The 12,167-nt window shown below is 45.3% G+C and overlaps 1 long non-coding RNA gene across 2 annotated transcripts; it reads left to right on the top strand.

The window, feature by feature from the left end:
• Positions 1–462: 462 nt before the first annotated feature.
• Positions 463–2,545, top strand: LOC132654639 (uncharacterized). 2 transcript variants are annotated; one of them, XR_009592297.1, is made up of 4 exons: positions 463–738; positions 1,080–2,046; positions 2,169–2,293; positions 2,384–2,545. It is a non-coding gene; the product is annotated as an uncharacterized LOC132654639 (long non-coding RNA). The 2 variants fall into 2 exon arrangements; XR_009592296.1 differs by having other exon boundaries at positions 1,080–2,293.
• Positions 2,546–12,167: the final 9,622 nt, after the last annotated feature.

Below are 12,167 nucleotides of genomic sequence, written 5' to 3'. Positions count from 1 at the left end.
TTTTGTTTTTCTATTTTAAAAAAGGCTTTAAGGGAAAAAGGGCTGTATTTAACAAGTCTGTGGGTTAAACTAAAGAATTACTTGTCAAGCCAATTCTGCCTTTCTCTCTTTGGGCTTCCCCATCCCTTTTCCTAGCTGAGGAACCTAAGATCATTCTAGGAAAGACTGTACATCAATCAAGACAGGACAGTTTTCAAGAGATAGTGGAGGGGTAGTTGAAACTGAGGACCGAGGGCTGGTGAGATGACCAGTAGGACCTTGCCTCCATGGACGCCTGATGACCAGAGTTCAAGCTGGGACCCACACAGTAGCAGGAGTGAACTCACTCTTGTAGGCTGTCCTCTGACTTGCAAACCTGTGCCATGGCCTATGGGCCCCAAATGAGTAAATAAGGAAGTGAGTAAATAAAGCAAGTTTTAAAATTAGAAGAAAGTGTGGCTGATACTCAAAAGTTGCACTTCTTTTTATTGCTTAAGTTTTGTTTCCTACTAGCTGTGTGTGCTACCTCCCTCTTCTGTACTTTGGCTACTGCATATGTGAAATGCATACTGTGCAGTGCCTAGGTCATAGCACCACAGGGAAAATAAATGTCTTAGCAGAGGATAAAGCACCTGTGGCAGTACCTGTGACAGAATTAGCACTGAAAAACGTTCATCCTGCTGATTCTTTGTAGCCAGGGGAACAATTCCACAGGAGTTGACATACCAGGTGATATCCACAGCTGTCAGAAGAGTTCCGGTAAGAGGGCTTCAGGGGAGGGAGGTGGCTGTCGCCTTTCAAGAATGAAGTGTTTTCTTTGCCCTGATTGTGGTGGCATGGGGGTTGCCTGTTCTGGGGGCTCCAATCACTTGCCATGAATGCTGACTTTGGAGGCATTGGTCAGGGCCAGCGTTTCCACAGGAATCCCACTTTGGGTTGATTACTCAGTGAGGATTGTGAGGATGCTTCCCTGGGCTCCAGGAAGGAGCCGATGTTAGAGTTTGTTATTTTTGGACAACTGGTTGCCGTGTCTCTTTGCTGGTTAAATAGATAAGACTTTTTTTCTGCTGGGTGGTTTCCGTCTGTGCTGGGCCTTCCAGGAAATGATACCCAAGCCTACTTGAAGCATTAACTGTCTCAACAAGATGCCTTTGCCTGACTGTTACCCAGAGGAGACAGCTTATTTCAGGGATGAATGAAGCAGCCTGGGCTCCCGCACACGCCGTCTGAAAGCAGGAGGTGGATTTGTCTGCCCTGGCAGTATTGAAGACCTGCGGTCGCTCAAGACCCAGCTGAGTATCTGTGTTTCTCTGTATTGGTATGTCTCCTGTTATTGTGACCGAATGCTTGCCAAGAAGTGACTTCCAGGGGGGAAGATTTGTTTTGTGTTACCCTTTGAAGGGGCGTGTGGGCAGTACGTGTCAGGAGTGCGAGGCCGCTCGCCCATCACACTACCTCTGCCATCAGGGAGCAGCGAGACCTGCTGCCCAGCGGGCTTGCTCCTTCTGACCTTCATGCTCAGTCGAGGACCCTGGCTCACCGATGCTGCTTCCCACAGCCGGGGAAGTCTCAGACGAGCCTTTCTGGAAACAACCCAGCGGGACACACCCAGAGCCGTCTGTGTGTTTCGGAATCCTGCCATACCGTGTTCAAATTTGATTTTTTATTTCTGAGGTGTTCTGACAACAAGAAAAACTTGGCTAAGGGCTCCTGTTCAGATGCTTAAGACCCTGAAATCCACTCCCAGGAAACGGAACGCGAAAGCTATTAGCTGAGAATGGCCTCTGCTACACTGATTACATACACACGCGTGTACACTTGTTTCTTTTCTGTATCATGCAGTAAATTCTGATATAAACTCGGACGACTTTTTAACACAACCCAAGCAAGTAACCTTAGCCCTGGTCTGGTCTGGCTTCTTCCTTCATTGCCCACATGTTGTTGACCTTTTACCAGGGGCACAAAGGCTGCCCTGTGGGCTCACTGCATCTTTGTTACAGCCTCTTTCTTACTCTTTATCGCACAAGCCTAGCATTTGTGACTGGCTGGCTTTCATCCATCTAGAAGGTATTTATGTACAGAAGCAAATTCAAACCCTGTAAAACACTGGCCTTTACCATTTATGATTATGAATGCTTTTGTATTTTCTGTCTAGAAAACAAAGAGTTTTCTCTTTATTCTTTCCCCAGTGGTCCATGACGATGGTGATAGAGAACACAGAGAAGAGTTAATGAGGCCGATGTTAACAGCGACCACACTGTGCAGGACAAATCTCATACCAAGCCAAGAAGAGGGCTTTGATATCATTTAATATGTAATTATAATTTATGTAAATAAATTATGTGTTATATAATGCAGTGGTGATCACTGTTTAATATTTAATACAACTATATGTCTTTTGCAGACAAGGAAATTGAAGCCAAGACAATTTAAGTCACTCAGCGTCACATTGCTAACACAATTTGGAGCTGGAAGTGAAACCCCGGTCCAACTGCCCACACAGCCCCAGCTCCAACTGCAGAGTTAATAAAAAATAAACACTCAAGAATGCGATTTGAAATAAGGAGATGAGATGTGCAAAGGTTGGCTGTGGTCTAATGAAGCTTCTTGTAATTGCTTAGAAGTAACTACAGACTGGAAGGAACTCGTTTAGCCGGTGCCCTGAATCCGCTGTCTCCACGCAGCTGAGCTAGGACTCCTTTGATGAGAACTTAGGGCTCTCAGACACGTGTAAAAAGATTTTTATTGTCTCATTATATGATTATGAACTTTTTTTTTTCAAAAGTATGATGCATGTCTATAATTTATTGTAATCTTATCCACCCCAACATCTTCCTGCTAGGCCCCACAAACTGTCTCCCTCTCAACTTCAAGGCCTCCTCTAAAATTGTTGTTGTTGCTAACAGCTGCCTGAGTCCACTCTGTGCTGATTTTATGTACTTGTGCATGGGGCCCTCTACTTGGGACATGAGCAGCCTACCAGTGGGCCATGTCTTTCAGCAGCCATCAACTGCTAATGGCTCTACAGCTGGCTGTGGGGCCTCAGGATCCCCTCTCTCGTCCATACTGGAATTTTGAATGTCTTGCTAAAGTGCAGGTAACCCCAGCTGAAGCGAGCTCATGAGTGACAGCCCCGTCATGTCCAGAACCCACTGTTCAGTAGCTTTCCTCCCTATCCCCCCAGCTCTTCCGTTCTTTCTGCCCACTCTTCCCATGATAATCCCTGAGCTTGGATAGGGGAGGTTGAAATGAATGATCCATCTATCACTGAGTTCTTGGTCACTGATTGTCAGCAGTTTGACCTTAACCACCTGCTGCAAAAAGAAGCTTCTCTGAGGTTGAGAACAGCTCAGCCCAGTGAGTATAAATGTAACATTTGAGAAGGTAGCTTGACAATATGACCATTTCCCTTAACAATAGCAATAGAAAAGCCACCTTGGGCTCATGATTTCTTCAGTCATAGGCTTTTGATCAGGTTCACAGTAGCAGACAGCAGGACTCAAATCCAATCAGAAAGTGGTTGGTTAATCTCATAACAGAAATGACATTATTTCACTAGTGATCAAAATTTGCCTGGCGGTCAGTACTGAAACATGCAGGGTGAGATCTGGGTGAGAATACAGTCTCACCTCCCCAGCAGCCTGCACAGCACCTTCTAGCACTGACACCTAGCCAGCATGGAGGACGTTCTCAGCGGGCTTAAGATAGATTTCTTTTTGTAATAATGAAATGTAAAAAAGACCTCAAAGCTCGAGTTTTCTCATGATGAAAATGTTTTATTTGAGGTTTCCCAGACAACAGCAGGGCATGATAGGTTGAAGCAGAAGTCTCTGGTGTCTTGGAAGACTCAGTTGTGTCATGTGATGTTTTGCTGGATGTTGTCTTGTGAGAGGGCAGGTGATGTTTCCCTGCGAGCTGTCACATGCTAGGGCTGTGGCTTTGGCCAGCTGGAAACATCTGTGGATGGACTTTGAGGAGAAGAGATACATAAAAGCCCACGGACAGTTAGACAATGCCTTTTGGATTGGCATTGCTGTGCTGGTCTTCATTCTTCGACACTTCACTTTGCAGAGAGAAACATTCTGGAGAACTTCTGGGGCAATCCAATTGAGTCTTGTGGCTTTCCCTGACTTGTCCCAATCTGCTGAATCATGCTGATTTGTTGTGTGGCTGCTTGGTGTTGGCATTTGGACTGGACTGCTGGTACCAGACAACGTACAGTAGACACGAGCCCCAAAGAACTACATCTTAGGAAAGGTCTACGACTCCTTTTCCTAATAACCTCCTTTCTCTCCTGCCTCTGGTTAGTGTGTGGAAGGGAGGTAGAAGCATTGAAATAAATAAAGTAGGTTTGTTAACAAATCTAAGCCTACAACAGGTAGCAACTAACTGTCTTAGAAAAGTTTTTTCCTGATTTTTGCACTCATAGTAACACATTAACCTTCTTGGTTGGCTTCTAGGATGGTGGCCATTTACATAGAACTAGCTGAAATACATGAACAAGAAAATGAGAATATTTTAAAAGCATATCTTCTAGCTTCTGTGTAGCCAACATTTAGAATAGTGGTTAATTACCTACAATATGCCAGGCATGGTGGTAGAGGACAGTAATCTTGCACTGGAGAGGTGGGTGGCTTGAAGGAAATGGCCCCCATAGTCTCATAGTGAGTGGCACTACTAGGTGTGGCCTTATTGAAGGAATTGTGTCACTAGATGTGAGTTTAGAGGTCCCAGAGGCTCAGTGTGGCATTCTCCCCTTGCTGCCAGCCGCTCTGGATATAGAACTCTCAGATCCTTCTCCAGCACCATGTCTGCCTGTATGCCACCATGCCTTCTGGCATGATGATAATGGATTAAGCATCTAAAACTGTAAGCCAGTCCCAATTAAATGTTTTTCTTTGTAAGAGCTGCCATGGTCATGGTGTCTCTTCACAGTGATAGAAACCCTAAGACAAGGGGCAAATAGAAGGAGGATTGTTACAAGCTCAAGGCCAGTCCGATCCAGACAGTGAACTCCAGACCAGCCAACACTGCATTAAGGCCAGTCCGATCCAGACAGTGAACTCCAGACCAGCCAACACTGCACAGTAAGATTCTGTCTCAAACACATGGACAGAAAGACAGAGAAAGAATTTCCCACAACGCAATTTTAATAATATATTTTTATTGTGCTCATCATTTTGTAACATAGCAGAGGGCCACAATTTGGCAATTTGGTTTGGTTGACACAGCTGACTTCTTTTCTGGTGTCCTGATGTTTCTAACTGATGTATAAAGACCAATTATTTGAACATCATGTTTCCTCTTTCATTTTCTGTAGCTCATTTACATCTTGAAACCATCAGGGTATTTAGGTCGCAGGCATCCTTTCACATGTGCAAAGTTTACATTCAGGAGCATAAGAATGCGCTTATTTTCATTCATCTACTGTAAAATGAAGAAATCTTTGTGCCCATCCCTTCTGTATTAGTTACTTTTCTTCTTGTTGTGGCAAACAAAACTTAAGGATGGAAGAGTTTATTTTGGCTCATGGTTTGAGGTCCATCATGGTGGTGAAAAATGTGGTAGCTGATACATCAGGCCGTCAGTCATAACTGCACCAGCGCCAGGAAGCAGCAGAGAGCTGCCTGCTGGTGGTTGGCTCGCTTTCTCTGTCATTTTCTTTCTGTGCAGTTAGGATTCCAGCTCATGAAACGATGTGCTCATGTGCAGGTTGGGTCTTCTCTCCCCCATTAAACACTTTCACAGACTCACCTACAGATGTGTATTCTATGTGAGTCTAAATCTAATCAAGTTCACAAGATCAGTACCATGCCTTTCTTTTAGGGTCTCTCTACAATGAAGATGCCAACAGGGTGGTACTTACAGCAGAAATTATTCATGTTGATAATAAAATTTAAGGAGCAATAAAGAAAATACCTCCCCATGCTAATCCACTGATTGATTCCTTCATCTTATCATTCATACTCTTTATACTGACTTTCTCATTTTTCTTTATCTTCTTGTAATGCATTCATTCAGCTTCATAAACCAAGTTTCATTTGGAAATGATGTAGGTAGAAGGCTCTGTGAATCACATCTGAGGGGAACTGTCTTGCACTTACTCACGTACTGGTTTCTATCCTCAGGACCTCAGCAGATCTGCTGTGACAAAGCTGTGTTTGGCTGGGATGCAGAGTAGAGTATCAGAGGACCAGGGAAGGTAGGAGAAGCCAATGATGAGCCTGAGGGAAATTAAGAAGAACGGAGAGATGCAGAGAAACAATGAGGAGCACAGGACACAGGGAATCTCTTGGGTTCTTATAAGCACTCTTGACATTTCTCCATCTCTCATTTTTTGGCTTCTTCATCTATCCTGGAAGGCTGTTTGTACTCTGTGACTGACAAGAAAGGCTGACCAATAGTTGCATAGCGAAATCTCTTGGTTCTGTGTCTTCAAATTAAGCACACTGCCCCTTCACTGTGTTCATGTTCCATCCATGTTGTTCTGTGTAGCAAGAGCTGATTATGCTCCTTGCTGGAGTCATTCCTACTCCAATATACACGTATTTTTTCATTCTGTTGTTCGATGGACAATTGGGTATCTGACTTTGTCTCTTTTGAATGAAGTCGCTGTGAGCATTCTTGTATGGTCTGGGTGGATGTGTGTCCTCACTTCTCAGGGCAGAACAGTTGCTTCTGCGTTCAGTTTAGAGAAGGTGCCAATAATGATTGTTCCTCCTTGACATTCCCACCCTGAAATGTCAGCGTCCCATTTGTTCCACACTGTTGTCAGCACTGGCTTTTAAAACGATAGTCCTACAGGCGACTGTTTGTGCTTAGGCCTTTTTTTTTTTTTTTTTCACTCTTAATAAAACACTGACTGAGCAGTCAGAGTTTAGCAAGCACCTGGAAAGGAAGATGGCATTATTCCTGTTGCAATGGACATGCTGGAGGACACGCAATAATCACATGCTTCATGTATAGTTCTAACTGCTTCGGGATACTATCTGTGGGGAAGGAAACATAATTCAATCTAATTTTGGAATACAGTAAAAAGAAGACACTGTGTATTGTTGCTCTAACACAATACCCAACTCAGGCTAACTTTATTTAAAAAATGAAAAGGATTTCTTAGCTTGTACCTCTTATGATTCAAGAGCATGTCAGCATCAGTTCAGAGCTGACGAGAACAGATGGCAGGAAGCCAGAAGGCAGTTCAGGGTTGAGATGCTTCTTATGGAAATTTATTCTCACAGGACCTCAGGACTCCCACATAAACTATCAGTCTCTTCTGAGGGCAGCTCTACCCCTAATGCCACCTCCCCTCATCCCCACCTCTTACACACGTGCTCCCAGAGATTCGTGTGTACATGTAGTGGCCAGAAATCGATGCTTGGTGTCTTCCTCGGTATCTCCCCACCTTGTGTTTTGAGACGTTGTCTCTCACTGAACCTGGAGCTTGACAGGGATGCTAGGCTGAGGTCCGGTGAGCTCCAGGGGTGCTCCTGTTGTAGCCTCCTCAGCACTGGATCATCGGCAGACAGTGCTGTTCTAGCTTTTTATATTAGTGCTGGGAATCACTTCCTCACCTCAGGCCCACCACCCTCAACACCACTAATTAGGGACCAGAACTCCGAACACTGAACCCTGAGGGTACCACTCAGACCATATCTAACCCTTAGCTGGCACCTGCCTTTTCATCTATCCCTCTTTTGTGTCCTTTATAAAGGTGATGTCATGGATTGAACTGGTCTGAGCCTAAAGAGTCAACTTAGTAGCGTCTTTGATCATTTCCTGGGTTTAGGGGTTTAGCTGGTGAATCCCTTTTCACACTCTCTCCTGCAGTAACTGCCCTTTAGGGTGGGGTACTGAAGTAGCTGGGAGAAAGGAGAGGCTTCAGTGAGGTCTGAGAATCTAGCTGAGAAGAATGAGAAGAAACTGGGAAGGGCACTGGCTAGATAAAACAGAAAAGACAAAGACAATTTGAAATTGGACACCTAGAAGCAATTGGTGGTCTGGTTGGGTTGGTGGATGGGAGGGTAGGAGGGTAGGAGGGTAGGAGGGTAGGAGGAGGAGGATAGGAGGATAGGAGGGTAGGAGGAGGAGGATAGGAGGATAGGAGGAGGAGGATAGGAGGAGGATAGGAAGATAGGAGGGTAAGAGGATAGGAGGATAGGAAGGTAGGAGGGTAGGAGGATAGGATAGGATAGGATAGGATAGAAGGATAGGAGGGTAGGAGGATAGGAGGAGGAGGATAGGAGGATAGGAGGATAGGAGGAGGAGGATAGGAGGAGGATAGGAGGATAGGAGGGTAAGAGGATAGGAGGATAGGAAGGATAGGAGGGTAGGAGGATAGGAGGACAGGAGGACAGGAGGACAGGAGGCAGACAGTGAAAGGTGAAGCTCAGAAGTTGCAGATGGCTAACTCTCCAAAGGTTTTGACTTGCAAAGAATCTGCCTACTGGTGAGGAGGTCGCAGTGAGGGTTAGCCAGAAGGGTGTGATATCACCAGGACTAGTCTGCCTTTAAAAGTCCATTTTTATTTTAGAAAATAAGTCCTAACATGCTAAAAAATAAAGTGAAATGGTAGCAATATTGTACTAATTCTAACACAAACTGATGGGTTTGATAAAATGTAAGTATTAAATATTGTTTGAAATTATTCAAATTGTTTGAAAATATTGATCAATCCAATCTCTAGGATCCTTTTCAGTTCTGGGCTTGTCAAAACTTCACAGTCTGTTTTTTTTTTTAATTCTTTTTCTCTTTTCTTCTTTCTTATTTGTGTATGTTTATGTATGTATGTCAGTGCATGTGTGTAGGCACATGTCTGTGTATGTGTGTTTGCCCCAGTGCACACAGGGAGGTTGGAGAACAACTTGCAGGAGTCATCTCTTTCCTTCTTTCATGTGGGTCCCAGAGACAAACTCAGGATCTAAGTCAGGCAGCCAAGCTTACTGTCAAGTCTGTAGCCACTGAAGTGTCTTACCAGCCTCTAGTCTTTTACACCTTATGATCTGAAGACATCTCACAAAACTTTCCAATTCATTGTTCTATTTATAAGGAGAGACTGATACTAGTAATTCATTGCATCTCCAACATCGCCAGATCAGACTGCCTAGCTCTCTGTGCATTGTGGGAAATGAGACTAGTGCTCATTGTGTCTACAAGAAGCTGAGCCTGTCTGAATGGCCTGGAGAAACTGCATGAACTGTCTGAGTAGAGGTTCACATGTCTCAGAAGGGAGGCAGAGGCTAGGCTGAAGGCCAGACAGAACTGGAGACATCAGGAAAGACAGTGTACACAAGGGAGGGGCTGAAATAGGGACAGTTGAACAGGGAAACCAGGGTCTTACAAGGGGAGCGTGGGAGAACCAAAGCAGCATCTCTGGGTAAGACCCTGTGTGCACGTGCATACGTGCGTGTGTTGGTATGTATGTATGTATGTGTTGTAATGTAATGTGTGTGTTGATTTTTCCCCCAGGAAGATAGTTCAATCTTGATATCACAATGCCAAAAGAAATATTGGACTAAATTCGGTCAGTTTTTCTACTGTGTTGCATCAGAACCAGACCCATAAGCCCCGCACAGCCGTCAGGGCATCCTGATGAGTATGAATGTAGATACGCATATGCTCATAAATACACCCTGTGCAGTCTGTTTAATGTGACTTGTTTATGTGTGTTTCATGGATAAGTAGCTGGTACTGGATGACCAGTTGGTGTACTCTTCACTGGGGAAGACTATTTCTCCATTCTCAGCATTTCTTAGTTCCTTGTTGAGGTTGAGGCCTCGCAGACTCTCCTCTATCCCTGTTAATGTCTATTGTCGTCACCTCATGTTTCAGCAGTCATGTTGCCGAGACTTTATGGGTGTAGCTTCCGACATTCATAGGAGACAACCTCACAGCAAACTCCTGGCCCATGGCTCTTAAGATCTTCCCCATCCTCCTTCCACACTGATCTCCAAGCCTTCGGTGCCACTACCGTACCCTTAGGGTTGTCAATATACACTTAAAAAAAAAAAAGCTAATATCAGTCAGGAGCCACTAATGGAGTAAGGAGAGGCTTGAATTTATCTTGGTTTTGTATAGATAACCCACAGTGGGGTGATAACGCAGATGAAAACCGGGTGCACTGGGTAGATAATCAATTGTGTCCATGTTAGCAAGCCACCAGTGGTCCAGATTCCAGGCTCCAGTAGCAGAGATAACTGATGTAGTAAGTCCACATTTCACAGCACCTCTTTCCCACTGGTTCTGTTCAGGAACCATCCACAGGTACTAAAGTGACTATAAGAAAGTTCAAAATTAGAGGAGCTGCATGAACTTTTGTCTTCACGACACTTGTCTGTATTTCTGACCTAAAAATTAGAAAACACAGGGAAGATGGGACCCTCTGGAAGGCTTTCTCCTGCCTTCGAGGAAGATGTCTGTTTTTCCTACAGGAAGATAGAAGAGTTTGTGCTAAGCAAAGGGACTTAGCACAGGTCCCAGCGTTTCTGTTGTTTTCCCTTCTGATGGATGCTTTTGTAGTACCTTAGAATTCCTGCGTATCTTCTGAGAAGCATCGGGACACCTACCAACAGCTAACGGTCCCTCTGCACTGTTAACACATGGGGACAGGAGGGCTTTGTCATGTCATCACGAGGACAGGCCCTATGGAGAAAGTCATTAATCAAGGCAAGCCGGGCACTTTGCACAAAGCCAGCCAGGAGAGGAAGATGGTCATTTTTGTCAAAGGACTGTGCACCTGGGAGAGTCAGAATGGGATTCAGCCCTCCCTGAACACCATCAGCTTGAGTGGAGAGACCGTGTCATCTGAGGAAATCCTCGAGTGGGGATCCCTGTATTTGCACGCTTGGTACAATACAGCTTAAACTTGGCTGGCCGTGCCCATGTGCTCAACGGCACACCTGAACCTCTTCAGGCTGGACTGGCTGTTCCTTATTTTTTCAGGACCGTGCCTCCATTGTTAGAAGGGGGTTTAATAAGTATAGAGAAGATTCCATAGATGCGATGAGGGTTCAGAGCGGATCTTGGGTCATGAAATGCTACAATGTCCTCTAACTTTGAAAGGCTTCCAAGAGAGGTTTCTGGACCTCAGTCTGCAGACCTTCATGTTGATACCCACACGGCTTTATGACAAGGACTCCTGACATTCTCTATGTCAAGAGCCGCGGAAGATCTACTCTAATAGTTAATCTTCATCGTCGACCTGACTGGACTTACAGTCACCTAGGAGACACGTCTCTGGGAGTGTCTGTGGGGGAGGTTTAGCTGAGGAAGGAAGAGCCACCTCCAGTGTGGATGTCACTGTCCCATAGCGTATGACACCGTCCCAAAGCGTATGGCCCCAGAATTAATAAAAAGGGAAGGAGCCAGCTGGGCGGGGGCACTCATCTCTCCCTGCTTCCTGGCCACAGAGGCAATGTCTCATCTCCTCCCCTGCCCCCCGCTGCCCCATGCCCCACTGTTGTGCCTTCTCATGGGCAGGGACTCTGTCCTCCTGAGCTGTCAGCCAGATGCTGTGTGCTCCTATAAGCCACATTTGTCAGGTATTTTGTCACAGAACCGAGAGGGTAACTAACACATTTATGAATCTTCTCTGTGGAAACGTGTTATTTCAACCTATCTTTTGACCTATCTCTAGGCAGGATTAATGCAGCCCAGACTGACAATAGCCACTTGGGTGGGTAATTAAATGCATGAACTTTAGAGCTATGGGTGTGGGCCAGCGGTAAAGCATTTGCCTAGCATGCACCAAGTCCTGCCTTTAGTCACCAGCATTTTAATAGATTTTTTTTTAAAGCAGACCCGTGAGTTAAGCTGCCATTGTTTACTTCTTTGTTTGCTTTGCTATTGTGTGATCTTCAGCAAACTGATTAACCTCAGTCCCTCGGCACCATGTCATTATCTACAAAATAGAACGGGACAACCTGTGGCCTAGTGCTATCGTGAACAGTCAATGAGACGGTGGTATTACCTGCCAGCCAGGCAGCTACAGAGTGTGGGCAGAGCTGGTTCTTGTTCTAACCCCTATTGTCCATTTCCTGACTGAGATGAAGATTCTAAGGATGTGTCCACTTTCCCACGCTTACCTGCGCTGGGCGGAGCACAGGCTGCCTGCTGTGTGATGGGGAGCCATGACGGAGTCTGAAGGAACCGATGGCCAGGGTTTTCATTGTCTTTGCACTGACGGTGCCAAG

Source organism: Meriones unguiculatus, chromosome 6, assembly GCF_030254825.1.
Source record: "Meriones unguiculatus strain TT.TT164.6M chromosome 6, Bangor_MerUng_6.1, whole genome shotgun sequence".
In the NCBI taxonomy this organism is placed as follows: Eukaryota; Metazoa; Chordata; class Mammalia; order Rodentia; family Muridae; genus Meriones; species Meriones unguiculatus.
The sequence above is the reverse complement of the archived record's forward strand: the minus strand, read 5'-3'. Positions and strand labels throughout refer to the sequence as shown.